Here is an 18,478-nt window from a genome sequence, read left to right on the forward strand (position 1 = left end):
TGGATGGACACTTGCCAAAAGGCTATCGAAGTGGAACGCGCTTTAGCTGCCCAGTCACCTTGTCCAAATTTCATAGCCAAGGGACACCCCACCCAGGCTTAGGGCACTACCCAAACACTTAAGGTTCAAAAGGTGTCCCCAACCGAAATGGCCGAAAGAAGAAAACAAGGATTGTGCTACTACTGTGATGACAAATACACCCCGAGGCATAAATGCAAGGAACCCAAATTCTTTCAAATTGATGTTACTGATCATAGGTCATCTGAGGAAGCCCCGCCCCTTGAGGGACTAGAGGAGGAAGATGAGGACACCCAGCAAGACAATGAGCTCCCAGCTATGCCTGAAGAACTAGTTATCTCGCTACATGCTTTGGCAGGCATTTCTGCGCCCCAAACTCTCAAAATCAGAGGTTTTATTAAACATCACCCTGTGGTAGTATTGATTGATAGTGGCAGCACTCATAACTTTATCCATCAGAGAGTCGCCGAAGCTATTCATTGTTTTGTGAGGGTAGTCTCTAATTTCCAGGTCCAAGTTCACTTTCATTTTCAATATTTTCTTGTTCATTAGACAACACCCACATCAATCCATAATAATATCTTATTTCTTCTAGGCTCCAATGCATTACGATACCATGAACTTCTTCAGCTGAGCTAATTTTTTTTTCAACCAGCATGTTAGCTGCCTCAATCATTGATTCTTCTTTCTATTTAGTTTCAAGATTCCTCATCATCCTCATTATTGCTTTGAATCCTACATCAATTTGTTCAATAGATTTCTTAATCCATTCTTCAATAAGTTTTATCTCTGCGTCATAATCAAGCTTGACATCTTCAAACTTGTTTGTCGCTTTAACTACTTTTACTTTTATTAACTCAAGCCTCAGCCTGTTTACACTTGCTCACTACAAATACATCACAATGTATCCCATTATATAACTATGGGATCACTAGACTTGATGGACATAACAACATGGAAGATACACACTTTGACTCAACCACAACTTAGTTACGCTAGAAAATAATTACTTCTAGAACAACACCTCGTAACTCACATAGATCTAGATCATTTCCTGACAACTAAGAAGACAAACCAACAAACCTATCACATTTCTAGACTCTTCCATTTCTACAGTATTCTAACATCCCCCATTAATGCAGAAATGGATTTTCTACAATACATAACAATGCATGCTAGTTTAAGTCTCACCTAGGCTTAAAAATATGACTCAATTATTTCATTTTGACTTTCTTTGCTTCAACATATTGATGAAATTTCTTCATGGACTTCCTACTTCAAACACTAACACTTTCAACCTCTTTACTATTAGTCCTACTCCAAATCATGAAGTCTGGATATTTCTTCTTATTGTAACTAGAATGATGCCAATCAAATTCAACTCTTTTTTCAACAAGTACATTTTCATAATCAATACTTTCCTATTTACTTGACTTCTACCTCATCGATACATAATAATATTGGATTTCCTCTAGGCTCCAATGCATCAAAATACCATGAACCTCTTCAAATATATCCATTGATGCCATTTCTATGTCATCTAAACTATTTATTGATTCACCATTTTTCTCATTTTCAAGAGCCATACTAGCTGTTACTTTGAGACCTACATCAATTTGTTCAAAAGGTTTCTCAAACCATTCTTCAATAAACTTTATCTGGGCATCATAATCAATTTCAACATCTTCAAACTTGCTTGTTCCCTTAATTGCTATTATGGATTCTTCAATTTCTTTTGTCTCTCCTATTGTGATAAGATTCTCAATATTATTTTGTTTCTTCTACCATGATGGGTAGAGCATTAACCTCTGTTGAAAATAACAACAAGAAATGTTAAAAATATAGTCCATAAATTCTAGTTTAATTTGTCCTTGAATTAAACTGAGAATTAAAATTGAATTCTATTCTCATAGCAACTTGTAAATAGTTAATTAAGTTTAGTTAAATTAATTAGCTTATTAATTTTGAGTTGGAATTCTTTCTGAAGTCATATATATGTTCTCCCAATTTATAGGGGTCCAGGATGAGTTAATTGTGAATTGTAATTAGATAACTCAGTTTTCTGAGTTAAGTTCAGTTAAATTAGTTCCAAACTGTTTGCGGAATTAAAAGTGAGTTAACATTCAGTTGGTACACTAATGGATCCACTAGTGCTACTCCAGTTAACTGAAGATTCCCTCATCATAAACTCATGCATGTCGATTCTGAGAAAGAACCAGTTGAGACTAGAGTGCAGGGACAATGTACTATCAGTTGTATGATTTACTAAGTTGTATAGATCATGCAAGCAATCAAGAACTGAACCTAGTGTGGATTGTGCAGTTTTAGATGCATTGGATTCCCATTAATATGGCTAATCAGCCATAGGAATTTCGCAAGGAAATAGGGGCTTGGAGAGCAGTAGAAGAGGCTAAGGTTTGGCTTGAGCTTGCTTGTGATTAGGGAGATTGATCATACTGAGTGTTGAGATTGTTCTTGTGAGAACAAGCATTGTATTATCATCTTGGATTTCTGATTTAATGGAATACATATAGTGGGGTTTTGAGTGGTGGCTTTCCCCAGATATTTATTATGTTATGTGCCATTGATTTGTCTTCCTCTTGCTATTATTATTTTCATCGATATATTAGCTTCTGCTGGTTGAAAGTAGAAGTAGATTCTTGTCCTGTGATTTAGTAAATTTCATGAGCTTGTGAATCTATAGGAAATTATACATGGTATCAGAGATGCGAACAGTATAGTAGAGGAGATTTCAAAGTATTGAGTTCAGGGTTACAGGTGAAATTCGAATTTGCAATACATACTTCAGGATCGACAAATGGTGTTCTACAGTTTGCGTCTCGAGTATTCCTTGGATGGAAGCTCGAATTATATAGCCTAGAAGGACAATATGGAGGCCATGTTGGAGGATAAGGGCTTGAAGTAATTCATCGATCAGGACATTCCTAAGCCACCAACATCAGATGCTTAGAATCTAGTTGAATGGAAGAAGTGTGTGGCAAGCGCGAGGTAGATAATCCTTGAGGGAGTTCGAGACCACATTGTCTCGAGTCTCCATGGGAAGGAAACTCCACATGATATGTGGAAAGCATTGAAGGACCTTTTCTAGAATAGCAGTGACCAAAGGAATTTGGCACTGAAAGATAAACTTCGAAAAATCAAGATGGAGGCGGGCGACTCAATTCAAAATTACTTGACCAAGTTCACTCAATGTTGTGATGAACTTGGAAGTGTTTGAATCACGGTTGTTGAGGATGATATGGTGAGTCTTTCTCTTTTAGGACTCCCAAAGAGTTGGCATAGTCATTAGGACTCTGTCAATGGTCAGGAGAAGCTACCAGATTGGGACCGACTGTGGTCAGATTTGATGCAGGAGGAGATCAAGAGGAACACCAGAGATGGGACCTCTTCCAAGGAAGTGGAAGAGGATTTTTCCTTAATGAGTAAGGCAAAGAAGGGCAAGGGAAAGAAGTCCCAAGGCGAGGATGATGAAAATAATATGGACTTGATGAAAGTCAAGTGTTTTCGCTGTCACGAGCACGATCATTATGCCAAGAACTGCCCACAGAAGAAACAAAGCAAGAAGGAGCTGACAGTAGTGGCAGAAGGTGAAGCTCTAGCTTCACAATTTGAACTTGATTTCACTCTCATTGCGTGCATGGTCGAAACTGCCATGGGAGGAATGTGGTATCTTGATAGTGGTGCCTCATTCCATATGATGGGGAATAGAGATCTCTTTAGTGATTTTGAGGAGAAAGACCTCAAAGAGAGCATAGAGTTTGGAGATGACAAGAGGTATAGTGCTACCAGGATCAGTACGGTTACCTTTCAGAGGGAGTGTAACTCCCCTGTCACGATCACAAACGTGATGTATGTTCCGAGACTAAATAATAATCTTATTTCGATCGTGGTATTGGAAGACCATGGCTATGATGTGGTTTTTAGTAAGGGAAAGGTTTTCCTTATACACATCACCACGGGACAGGTGAAACAGATTAGTTCATGGCTCAGGCACCTGTATGCTCTTGAGGTTAAAGATGCATGCAAATCCTTGAGGAGCAAGGAAAAGGCTAGAGACTTGGTGGTTGAGAGGGAGAGTAAATTACCTCTCAACATGCAACCCCGGATGAAGCAGTCTCAAAAAATTGTGGTGTAGCCACAATTGGAGAAGTTAAGAGGAGATCAAATGGAGAGATCCACTCAAGCAAAGAAGAAGCAATCTCAGAATCAGCTTCATGAAGTTGTGGAGCAGCCACAACTAGAGAAGCTGAGAGGAGACCGAGTGGAGGCATCAACTCATGCAAAGACCTCCAGTAGGAGGAAATTTCGAGCCAAGTGGGCAGAGGGAGCACATGTAGCCATACCTCTAGGTGTGAGGTGGGGCGATGTGAAGTGCTAGTCCCAAGAGGAATAAAATTGGGTAGGGTCCATTGAGATCTCATGGATCACACCTTGCTACAGGATCCCAAAGTACATAGTAGCTGGAGGAATCAGGGGGATTGATGTTGTCAGAGATCAAAGTGATAGAGGCTAGAGCAGTAAAAGACTAAAGGGCACAAAGAAGGGTTGACAATAGTGTAGAAAGGTAGAGTCAACATAAGTGAAAAGTTTGCAATCGACAGAAGCAATAATAGTCAGAGACTTTGATGACAGAGGCATCATACTGATTCAGGTTGGATGTTTTTTGTTTCTGGATTTGTTGGAGCAACAACACTAGAGTGAAGTGTTGCATGCAAAACATTCCAAAGGTTTAGGATCAAGATTGAGTTGAACTCCTTTCTTGTTGAGAGGGAGTGTTGAAAATAACAACAATAAATGTTAAAAATAGAATCCAGAAATTCCATTTCAATTTGTCCTTGAATTAAATTGAGCATTAAAATCGAATTATATTCTCATAGCAACTTGTAAATAGTTAATTAAGTTTAATTAACAAAGGGGAGAAAAACTTGAAGCGCGAGTCTCACTTGCTGCCGGAATTCAGTTTTTTTTGCTTCTTTTTCCTTCCCTCTCCTCTCTTCACATTTTCTCTTCTCTCTCTTTTCTTTTGCACGTTAGCCTTCTAACGTTGCGGGGGGTGCGAAAGCACTCGAGCCTTAATGGCGGCCTACAAAATGTATCAGTGTAACTTTCATTATCTTTTTAATAAAAGTTACTGTTTTTTTCCTTGGAAAAAAAAAACTTAATTAGCTTAGGAATTTCGAGTTGGAAGTCTTTTTGAAGTCATGTATATGTTCTCCCTTATTATAGGGAACCGTGATGAGTTAATTATGAGTTGTAATTAAATAACTCAGTTTATTGAGTTAAGTTCAGTTAAATTAGTTCCAAATTGTTTGATGAACTCATAGTTAGTTAACAGTGATTTGGTGCACTAATGCATCCTAGTTAACAATGATTTGGTGCACTAATGCATCCACTAGTGCTACTCTAGTTAACTGAATATTCCCTCATCAGAAATTCATGCATGTCGATTATGAGAAAGACCCAGTTGAGACTAGAGTGCAGGGATAGTGTACTATCAGTTGTATGATTTATTGAGTTGTATAGATCATGCATGCAATCAAGAACTAGACCTAGTGTGGATTGCACAGTTTGGGATGCACTAGATTCCCATTAATATGGGCTAATCAGCCATAGTAATTGCACAAGGAAATATGGGCTTGGAGAGCAACAGAAAAGGTTAAGGTTTGGCTTGAGCTTGCTTGTGAGTAGGGAGATTGATCATACTGAGTGCTAAGATTGTTCTTGTGAGAACAAGCATTGTATTATCATCTTGGATTTCTAATTTAATGCAATACAAATAGTGGGGGTTTGAGCTGTGGCTTTCCATGAATATTTATTGTGTTATGTGTCATTGATTTGTCTTCCTCTTGTTATTATTGTTTTCATCGATCTATTGGCTTCCGTTGGTTGAAAGTAGAAGTAGATTCTTGTTCTGTGCTTTAGCAAATTGCATGAGCTTGTGAATCTACGGGAAATTCTACAACCTCTTGGTCATCTGAAGCAAACAACAATTTATCATTCAACTTTTTTTCAAATATAACCTGCAATTCATTTTCATAAAACAAATATCCATCATCAAATTTTGCAAATTCCTCTTTAACATTAGTAACCATAGTTGTTGAATTCAACACCTCTATTTCAAATAGGCTATTCACTTTCTTCAACTCCTCTGCTACTGTTAAGTCCTCCAAAAGGTTTCTCTTAGCAATCTCAGATTTTTTTTTTTTTTTTTGTTGATCTGCCACTAAAGCTATACCTTACTCTTTGTCATCTTTCTCACCCCACTACATATTGTACTTCATTTCAAGAATATCCCCCCAAAAATGTGCATTATGTATTTCGCCATATTCATGCAAAATAATAGACAAGATGTTATCATCCAGTGTTGATATAATAGGAAACAATGCTACTGCAGCTTTACTCTTATCCTCGGGATTTATAGAATTTTCTTGAACAAATTCTGATAAATCTATTGAACCAAGCAATCCCTCCATTTTAATTGCCAAACACTTAAAATTTCTACCCGAGAAAGATGGAAAAACAGACATTAATCATTTCAATATTGCACCAAATTATTCAACTTCTTCATTGATCTAGTCCAATTCTACACTCTGATCCTCACATATGGCTTCTTCCACTGGAAACATTTCATATTTTTCTACAGCTTCTGCCCTTTGATTCTTTAACCTCAATTACTTTAGTTCTCTCTGGAATTGCTTGATTCTCCTTTGCCAACCCATGATTTCCTTCTCCTTTACTTTTCTTATACCAACTTAAATAAAAATAAATACATATTTCCAATATACCACTTTAGCTTTATCATTGAGCCAAATCTCATATGCCAGAAATATACCGGGTATCACAGTTACAAATGCTTTTAAGGTCAAAGCACAAAAAACATCTATGCGCAATATAAATATATGGTTGTATTTTTCTGCCCCCTATGCGCCATCGCAAGAGAAGGGGTAGATTATGTCCCACTAGATTGTTCCCATTTCTACCGTCACTGGGGATATTCTCTAAATCCGATAGTTTGAAATGTGCAATTTTCAGATTTGGAATGTTTTAAAATTAAAATTAAAATTTATTTAATTATTTCGAAATATATTTAAATTCCAATTTAAACAACAAAATCTTCAGATAATTTAAGCAACTATTGGTTAAAAATCAACTCAATTATGGATAAGCAATTATTGGTTAAAAATCAACTCAATTCATGGATATGGATTTTCACAATTATTGATATGGATTTTCACTCCAATTAAGAATTCTGCTTATAAAATTTAATGGCTAAAAATATGTATTTTTTTCAAGGTTTAAAAGATAATAATTAAAAGTTCAAATTTAAAAGTAGATCTAAAAAGTATCAGTTCAATTTATGGAATGGAATTTCTTTCTAAATAAGAGTTTTGTATTATAAATTTAATAGTTAAAAATCTGTATTTTTTTTCTTAAAGGTTTAAAAAATGATAACTAAAAACGCAACTCTGAAAAATAGATAAAAGGTAAAGTACACTGAGATGAATCTCTTATTTCACAAACAAAGAATCTCTTACACCAACATGATGTATGACATTACTGTGAAAAAACTAAATAAACTAAATAGAGTAGAAGATGTATCTCTTTATAAATGTTGATAGTCAAATCACTACACAAAAATAGCAAATCTAAAAAATAAAGTACACTGAGATGGATCCCTTATTTCACAAACAAAAAATATCTTACACCAATACTAGGTATGACAAAAAATAAAAAAGTACAGTGAGATAGATCCCTTATTCTACAAACAAAAAATCTCTTACATCTATACTAAGTATGACATTACAGTCAAAAAAATCAAATATAAAATAGAGAATATATCTATTTATAAATTTTAATAGTCAAAATCACTACACAAAAATAAGTCTAAGTCTGATGTCAAAAATATTATGTACCCACTTTCATGTGAGAATAGAAAATAACTTTAAAATTAAATTATTATTAATATTTTATAATTATAAAAGATTAAATTATTATTATTATATTATAATCCTAAAACGCGGTGGTGGAAAAGGTGGGTTCATTTCCAAAGCTGGGTTCATTAGCACGTGTGATTAAAGCGGAGGTCTATAAATAGGAAACGTAATTGTTGTATCTTACATGATTGGTGCATCTGTGATAGCGTGTAGGATAGGTTTTAACTTTGATGGATAACAATGAAAACTAAAGTACAACCAGTGAAGTTAAACATGGTGAAGTTAAATTATGTGTTGTTTTCCAGTTGAATGAGAAGTTCTGTCAAATAAAAAATATAACATTTCGAAAAGAGTTTCGATGATCTTGAGCTTCATATGATTTATAATAATCACACATAATAATTAAAAAAAAAAATTATAAATTTTGATTTTTTTTTTTTAGAATTTAGACTTTTGTGATTTAGAATAATTTTAGCAATGTTTTAAGGTAAAAATTACGTAGGAGATATTTTTGTAGACAAGAATATCTTTTATGTGCTTTTTACTAAAATATAATTAATAAAAATACAGGTTCTATGAAAATAAAATGATTAGTTATTTAGATATTATTAAAATAAAATGATTAGTTATTTAGATATTATTAGTTGAAATGTATTTTAAATTGAAATATAGATTAAATCATTATAGTGTTTAAATATTTTTATGACATAGAATTATATTATATATTAATTTAATTCAATTAAATCAGAATTTATGATAAATTTGAAGTAGGTTAATTTTTCTTTATCAGAATTTATGATAAATCTAAAATAAGTTTTTTTTTTTTTTAAGATTATTATATATAAATAGTTATTTATTATTAAAAAATGTATTTTTTTAATATAATGTTATATTTTTTGAATTCGGTTTTTTGTGATTACAAACAATTTATTCTAATATTATTAATTTTTTTTGTAAGTTTGGTGGGACTACATTTTTATCATGTCTAACTTCTCACCTTGATAACACAAGATTTGAACCCAAGACATTTTGTTTGGTGAGACTTCATTTTAACCGCCATTGCCAATTGAGCTATCCCAAGCAAACCTAATATTATTAAATCTTAAAATAATAATAAATATTATAATTTGAATAGTGATATAAATTAAATGGGTGACAAATGTGGATAAGTATGGAGAAAAATATGGAAAAAGATTCTTAACCATGGAGAATTAGGGGCACTTAGCTATGGAGATTCTTAATCTATAATTATCTTTTTTTACAATACCATGGCTTATCAATAACGCATGCCCTAAAAACCATAACTCATTTCATATGAAACTTGTTCCCCAATATTTTTTTAAATAATCAATTTAATTAAGAGGCATAACAATTGTGTCTAAAATCGGATTAATGTGACTCTTGCACCATTGGAAATTCATCCAAGTGTAGAATTGTCTGAGCGGTTTTAGAGCTTATGTGGAATATTTTTACCCTGCAAAAAGTCATTTAATGCCTCAAAATGGTTATGAAAGGTTTCATACCCCAATTCTCCAAATTGGATCCCACTAATAAAAGTGATCTCACAGTTGTTTCCTCCAATTTCCCACTATAAAAGCATCAATATAAATGACAAACAATATAATGATCCAATCCATATCACCTTTAGGTCGGACCTACCACTAATAACTAGGCCAAATATGATGTTGTGATTGGTTTATTGGCCAACTCCCTTGAATATCGCATTAGTCACCTTCCTGTTTGTCTCAATTCTCAACTTCTCATTGTCTATTTGAATGAATTTTATTTAGAAAGTATTTATTAGTTAAACTTTAGTTTAGTCCTTTGAACTAATTTTTTTTAGAATTGTTATGAGAGGAAAAAACATTTCATAGATGACATTGCAAATAACATTCTAGATTTACATTTGGCATGTTTATATATAAGATAGAAAGTTTCATTCGTATCTAATCTACCATGCATCATCAATTATATTTAAAACCATAGATTGGTGATCCACATTTTCTTTTAAAAAACTACATCCATAATTTATATTTATATATTCATCATCCACGTCATGCCCATAACATGCTACATAAAAAAGGTGGGAGGAAGAATAGCCATCAAGCCTTGGCTAACCATCTCCTCCATCCCTATACAATGGAGGGTGGAGTGTCTGGAATCCCCTGGTTAATACCTTCCCTAATGTAAGTAATTGTAAGTATTTTAAATGGCTGAGAGAGGGACAGAAATTCCATTGCTTGAGGAAGGAGGTGGCTTGAGGGAAATATTGTTTTAATTGCCAATCCTTGGTTGACTAAGTGGTTGTTGATGGGATGACTATGCATTAAGTTAAGTGAAAACATGAGAACAAACCATGTGTCCTTCGCCCGGGAACACAAGAAAGAGGAGGACAAAAATTTATGAACAACATGGGTTGCGCTGTTAGGGGGAGGGTTGCTATGAAAATTATGTCAGGGTTAGACTCTCTCATGCAGAGAAGGGAGTAGAGGTTCTAGATGCATTGATACGTATGATTTTTCATACATGCAACAGGCAGTGGAAGAGGTAGAGATGAAGCCGAGTTCTTGAGAGCACACAAAAGCAGTAATAGAGTTGAAGAGAACTTGAAAACAGTAGCTGATGAACCCTCTTGGAGGCTTGTTGGGCATAAGCATCATAGAGGACAAGTGGCTTTCATAAAGGCTGAAGAAACCAGTGGAAGCTTATGGATTTATGAACATGTTTAATTGAGAAGAATCACATAGGTGCTTGTGACGCTGATGAACCACTAGTAGTTGCCTTGGGGCTGAAGCTATGGTGTTCGACTCATTAATGAACCACCTGGAGAGTGATTTCTTAGCCATCAACAGCTTATCCACTGGTGGACCTTCCTAAAAGTGGTTTATCTTCTCTTGAAAGCGAGCTAGAGTTCTTTGCATTGTGAAATGCTAGCATGACTGTGAATATGCTTGGACAATGTCACTAATAATGAGCATAGTTGGTGGATGAAGGTAGCATGGCCTTGTGACATCATGTTTTAGTTGTTTTGGTTGGTTGAAATCCCTCAGAAGCACCCCACCTCAAGCTTTGGAATGCAGCTCGGGGGTGATAGTTACAATTAAGGCTTGGTTACAACTCTCTATGGTTGTGTGGAGAGGTATAGCCCTGATATCAGTTTTAAGACCCTCCAATTCATAAGATAAGTGAATATTTTAGCTCTTGTAATTTGAATGTGTGAAGTGTGTTCAATGTGTTGGCTTCAGGCCTATAGTGATGATCATTTGATGTTTAACTATGTATTTTATCCATGAAATTCAAATCGACCTAAATGTTATGACTATAGGCATGTAATATTGTTAATCTTGAGCCTAAATATATGGTTTAATTGTGCATTTCGAACTGGGAAGGAGACTTCCTATTTATTTGTGGAATGTTAATCTCATTGTAGCTTCTTGGGTACTGTATTCTTTATAGTTATTTTTAGAAGTTTTTTACACGTATTTGTCCCTTAAAAGAGACTTGTAGATCTCTTGAACGAGATCAGCTTGTTTCCTGGAAATTGTTAAGATTCAAAGGGACCACAGACCTCTAAGAGGCTGAATTGACAAGTCCCCGTAATGCGTCTTACATTTCAGCCATCAAATACCCAGGAAGGGTAACCCTATTGTAAGTTAAGGAGAGATAGCACTAGTGCATGCCTCATAAAACTTTAATGTAAATGGTCAATTTGTGGCGCAACTCCAAACTATTAGAGAAGAACCATGCTTGAGCCATAGTTCAGTTCTTTCACAAATGGTTCACAATGTGAAGATAGGCGGAAAATCTAGTACTATAACCATTGGCATTTTTTATTTTATTTCTTACTCCATGACTTTAATGTTGACCCGAAGTCTCAACAAGAATAACCCATGAGATCTTATTTCAAGAAGGAGAAATCCCCGTCAAATGTCTTGCTTGGACTCCATCATACTTTGTAAATCTCATAGAAAATACTCTTGCAGGAAACAACTTGGTGGTAAGGTATTTACCTTCGATAATGGCTCTCAATGAGAACCGAACTCGGAAGAAATGCAACATGAACTAGCTTGACAGAAGGAGAAGTTCTCAGTGATATGGTTTTCGATGAGAATTGATCTCAGAGGAACTCCTCCATGGAAGGACGATCTCAATGGTAAAGGAGATCTCGACAAAAAATTATCTCGAAGGAAACTCCTTAGTGGAAAGTGTTGAAGGAAGTGTAACTAGGTTCGGTCTTCATAAATGTAAGTTTGACTTTTGTATTTATTCAAGAAAAGAGAAATTATTTTTATGATATTTGTCAATGAGTTTCTTGCTCATTGAATTAGGTCAAGCACATGTTTAAGTGCTTCTAGGAAGTCAAGAGTCAATGTATCTATGTAAGACCCTTTGAGGGCATGTTGCACTATGTATAGAATAATATAAAGGTTAAAGGAATACCTCCAAGCAAAGTCCAAGTCCTCTCCAAATGAAGCAAAATGAAGAAAATAGTGAAGTTATGGTGAAGTCGGCTTGATGACGAAATGTCGGCCTAATGTCAGCCTAGAGGAGGGATAGTCCTCTATATATAGAGGTTGTCCACTCCCTCATAAAACACATAACAAAAGCTCTGAAATCAACAAAGATGGAGTAGAGAAAGAGAAGGGAAAATGTAAGTTTAAGGGTCTCCAAGACAGACAAAGAAAGGAGGAAGAATACCAAAGTGTAGGGGACTATTTCTAGGGCTAGAAAAAATCACACGTGCGAGGAGGAGGAGGATAGATTGTAGATATAACAACAGTAACACTTTAGTGCAAGATTCATTGGTATTTGGGCTAGATATTAGGCCTACAAGGCCTCCGAAGTCAAGTGAAGAAGTTTCTATCTCTAGAAAAGGTGAAGGGCCCTAATTCACTAAGGGTACCTTCCACATGTGAGAAAAGTAGGGCAACAGAACATCGGTACATTCATACACCCATATCTAAAGAAGGATCCCGTTTGGTGAACAAAATAAAAAGTATACTTGAGCAAAGAATAGAAGAGGAACGTCTCATCTATAAGGCTCACTCAAGGAAGGTCTAGACAAGAAATAAAGGAGGATGAAGTGCAGGGGAGAAAAGTTTCGGAAGAAGGAAGTCTATGTATTGAGGAACAAAGTGCGGAAAAGAGGAGAGGACTTGACTTGTGCTTGGAGGACATCCTAGTCAAGGGTCTAGGGTTTGGTAGTGATCAATAAGAAGTTTCAATAAGAGAAACTTACCAAAGGGTTTTCCTCTCTAAGAGAGAGAGGTTTTGGCCCTGACAGAGAGCCAACATTTGTGTTCTTGTCTTTATGTTTTGGGTAGCAGTTTGATGAAACACACACACTAATAATAAGAAGAAGATCAAGCTAAGATAATTGTAAAAGTTCTTCACAAATTGTTATCAAGCAATGAAGAATCCTAACAAACATCAGTGCCCTTAATTCTTCAACATGGTATCAGAGCTAAGGTGACACATCAAGGAAAGGGAAACTCAAGAACACTCATCAAGGAAAGGACATCTACAACGGTTGAAGCATCAAGCCAAATCTACTCAAGGAAAATAAGGCCTACCATTTATCATTCATCAACAAAGACTACAAAGAAAGAAGAAGAGCCTTACATAAAGGCACCTACAAACAAAAGCAGATCAAGAAAGGACCTACACCACAAGCCAAGCCATCAATCAAGCCTACTTGAAGCAAGTCCACTTGGAGAAGGCAACTTTAAGAACACCAAGATCCTAGAAAGTCAAACCAACAAGTCTTCAAGGAGAAAGCAAATCCACTAAATCTCAAAATCTATCAAGTAAGTATATGACCCATTCTAAATATACATCAATGTATTTTTGCAAGGAAAACAATGAATTGGTAGGTACCAATAACTTTCTTGCATGTAAGAAGAGGATTTATATGCTTCTCAAGGAGAATGAACTCCTAGAACATGTAAAAAGAAGTATCACTATCCCTACTAAGGGAAAAAATCAATCCTTATCCGAGTATAATAAGGATGAGATAAGAGCTGAAAGGATTCTAATAGAATAAATCAAAGACTCTCTCATTCCTTATGTCTCCAAATTTTAAACATCAAAAGAAATTTATGATAAGCTAGTAGAGTTATTCTCGGTATCCACAGTCGGAGAAGTGATATCTCTAAGAAATGAGTTGTACAAGATGAAGATATCAAAGGAAGGAATAGATCCCTACTTCTTGAAGATCTCTGAGATGAGGGATCAACTTCAAGAGCTTGGGGAAGTCATGTCTAATAGAGAAATGACAATTGTAGTACTCAATGCTCTACTTGAGGATTGGGGCAACTTCACATCAAGCATATATTCCAAGAAGGAAGCAACCACACTTAGCGAAATGTGGTCTCTATGCAAGACAGAGGAAACCAAACTTAAAGCAAAGGAAGACGTCGGATCAAAGGAGCAAGCATTTGCTACCATGGCCAAGAGAAAAGGGAAATTTGGCAAATGTGGTCCACGAAGAACAAACAACAAAGACATGTCCAAAATCCAATGTTATGGATGCCAATAATATGGACACTACAAAAGGATTTGTCCTAAGCTTAAGAAGGACAAGAACAACAAAAGAAAAAGGGAGGAAGCTCACATGACTCAAGAGGTGAAAGAAGAAGAAAATAAGCAAAAGAAGGAAGATCTTCCGTATCTCTACTATGACTAAGTCAAACTCTTTACTTAAATTCTTCTTTAAAGGTTTTGAGTAGGATAGGAGCATGTAGGAATAAAATAAAATTGCATGGCTACAAAGATCTTCTAGAATCTAGAAGCATGAAGTACATAGAGTTATAGATACTCATTTAGAAGTAGTATTTATAATGAGAACAAAATGCATGGTTAGAAATATCTTCTAGAATACAGGGGCATGATAGAGATAGCTCAATATATTCATGTAGAAGGAACATACCTAGTATAGGAGCTCATCCACGATGAAAGAAGATTGATCATGATTGAAAATCTTAGAAGATCTTCATCATCAAAAGAAAATAAACATTTGAAAGACAAGAGTCTTTAAGATCCTAGGATGGAATCTTCAAAAGAAGGTTCTTAAACCAAAGGAGATGTCTAATTGGGAAGTCCCATTCATGGGATTCAAGAAAAGGATGATGTGTGGGTAAGCTAAGATGAAGCAAGAAGGGCCACACCATGAAGAATCAAATAAAGTCCAGATGATCAAAGGAGAATCAAGACGAGGTATTTATGCATCAAAGTTTAGTCATGTTATCATATGTATATTATTGAATTATGAGAATAGTTCTATAACATGATCAAGTATGAAAGAATATCTTTCACCAAGGACATGCTCGAAGGCATGTACTACAATTCAATGAAGGTAAATAGAAGGATATGCTCACATAAGGAGTATAAGATTGTTGACTAAGAGGAAAGAAGAAATGATGAATATTCCAGGAAGCAAGCAATGAAGAGGTGCTTTCACAAGGAGCATAGGATGGTTGACCAATCTATCTAAGAAGAAGCACACGAAGAAAGATATCAAGCATGTGAATAACACCATGATCACCGAGAATCACTATCTGACAAGATACTTTGAAAATATCTCCCAGAAGAAGGAAGGACAACCTTAACAAAGAAAGGAAGGACCCCTGACACCTATGAAGGCCTTGGAGATATCAAAGATGCAGATAACTGATTCTACTCTATGAAGATGTCATGATAAAGAAAGACATCCAACAAAACTTAATGTTGAAGTAATACTAGGATGAAGTCATGAAGGGCTACTAGGTCAAAGCATGTAAACAAGCACATACAATGAAGCATCCATGAGAAGAGTATTCCGAAGCATGGATAGGTAACAAAGGAGTAGCCAGATGACAAGATAAACTGATGTATGACAAGAAAGCCACATTCCATGAAGGAAGCAATGACATGAAAAATCAGGAAGTAAAGTGATCGATGGATGGTGCCCTACCTCGAAGAAGTTCGAACAAATACTTCGTGAGATCAAAGAAAGGAAGGAGATCAAGCAGCTAAATGACCCATGAATAAGAATTTGTTGATGAATGAAAGAGTCCCTAGTTAAGAGGGAGCTTTGACAAGTCCCTGGTCATGAGGGAGTTTTGGATCACCCCTGATTGCAAAGGAGTGACAATTGTGTTTTTCCATTTCATGGGTCATACACTAGACCAGGACTAATAGTCGTAAGTCTAGATGAAGGCCATGAATGGGAATGTAAACACAAGATAGACACAACATTATTTTCTTCACTTGAGGAGAAAGAATGGGAGGATTGGGTAATCATCTGGCATTCGATACTCTTTGAGGATGTGCAGGGTATCCAAGACAAGAGCATGCAATAGGACTGATATTATTCTTTGAGTGTTGTGAACCCAAGACAAGAATAGTCCTAGAAGGTCATACTCAGTGAACACTTGGGTGGGTATGTACCTTGAGAGACAATGACTAAGGTGTCTGTAATTCATTGGTCTCACTAACATTGTTCTTTGATATATTGAGAGATAAAGTTGTCAGTCAAGGCCTTGTTGTGGAAACAATGTTGGTTATTATGATGCTATAACAGATGGATTACAAATCTGGTTTCTCTTATGTGAATTCTTCAGTATTGAAACATAGCCAAACACCTTGTAATGTTGTATGAATACATCCCTAGTTAAGAGGGAGTGTTGAAGGAAGTGTAACTAGGTTCATTCTTCATAAATGTAAGTTTGACTTTTGTATTTATTCAAGAAAAGAGAAATTATTTTTAGGATATTTGTCAATGCATTTCTTACTCATTGAATTAGGTCAAGCACATGTTTAAGTGCTTCTAGGCAGTCAATAGTCAACGTATTTATGTAAGAGCCTTTGAGGGCATGTTACACTATGTATAAAATAGTATAAAGGTCAAAGGAATACCTCCAAGAAAAGTCCAAGTCCTCTCCATGCAGAAAAGTCATCCAAATGAAGAAAAACGAAGAAAATAACGATGATATGGTCAATTCGGCTTGAAGACAGAATGTCAGCCTAATGTTGGACTAGAGGAGGGACAATCCCCTATATATAGAGCCTATCCACTCCCTCAAAAAACACACAAAGCAAGCTCTGAAATCAGCGAAGGTGAAAGTAGAGAAAGTGAAGGGAAAAGGCAAGTCTAAGGGTCTCCAAGACAAGCAAGGAAAGGAGGAAGAATACTGAAGTGTAGGGGACTACTTCTAGGGCTAGAAATAGTCACACATGTGAGGAGAACGAGGAAATATTGTGGATATAATAGTAGTAACACTTCAATGCAAGATTCATTGGTATTTGGGCTTGATATTAGGCCTACAAGGCCTCCCAAGTCAAGCGAAGAAGTCTCTCTCTCTAGCAAAGGTGAATGGACCCTAATTCACTAAGGGTACCCTCCACATGTGAGAAAACTAGGGCAATAGAACAACAATACAGTCATACACCCATAGCTCAAGAAGGATCCCGTTTGGTGAACAAAGGAAGAAGTCTACTTGAGAAAAGGATAGAAGAGGAACATCTCATCTAGAAGGCTCACTCAAGGAAGGTCTAGACAAGCAACAAAGAAGGAGGATGAAGTGTTGGGGAGAAAAGTGTCAGAAGAAGGAAGTCTATCTATCGGGGAACAAAGTGTAGAAAATAGGAGAGGACTTGACTTGTGCTTGGAGGACATCCTAGTCAAGGGTTTGGAAATGATCAATAAGAAGTTTCAATAAGAGAAACCTACCAAATGGTTTTCCTCTCTAAGAGAGGGAGGTTTTGGCATTGGCAGAGAGCCAAAATTTCTGTTCTTGTCTTTATTTTTTTGGTATAAGTTTGATGAAACACACACACTAATAATAAGAAGAAGATCAAGGTAAGATAATTGTAAAAGTGTTTCACAAATTGTTATCAAGCAGTGAAGAATCCTAACAAACATCAGTGCCCTTAATTTGTCAACAGAAAGGGCATTAGTGGAGGAGGATTCTAGACGAGGAATTAGTTACGAGACATCATAGCATGGGAGGGACCCTCACCACTAGCCCTTAAGTGTGGCATGTGTTTTGCAGTGGATCCTTGTGGGTTGCAGTGGGTTAAGGAAATACTTCCAAGAACGGGTTGGAAACAAGTACATCAATGCCAAGTGGCATGGGAGATGGCAAGGATAATCAAGTGGGCACCACGAGGGTACCACATGGCAGATTGATGATGTGGCACTTGCTGATTGAATCTTTAAATGGTCATCTCTCAATCTGGGGGTCAGATTGGGAAAATTTTATATCATTGGAATTGTCTCAACCAATCGAATGCAATGGATTCAACCATTAGATATTTTGAGGAAGTAGAAAAAGATTGAAACTTTTAGGCCCCATTTCCATTATGGCACTGTGGATATTGTGTCATCATAGTAACCATCTCCTTCTAACCTATGTCTCGGTGGGAATTAGAAGGGGGTGTTGTTACATAGCAGTATCATGGAATACAAGTTCAACACTTGGATTGTATGGGTTCTATCATGGGTGAATAAGTTGGTACTCTGTTAT

The sequence above is a fragment of the Pinus tabuliformis genome, chromosome 4_1 (assembly GCF_031772625.1).
Source record: "Pinus tabuliformis cultivar Carrire ecotype Pingquan chromosome 4_1, CPIR1, whole genome shotgun sequence".
NCBI lineage: Eukaryota > Viridiplantae > Streptophyta > Pinopsida > Pinales > Pinaceae > Pinus > Pinus tabuliformis.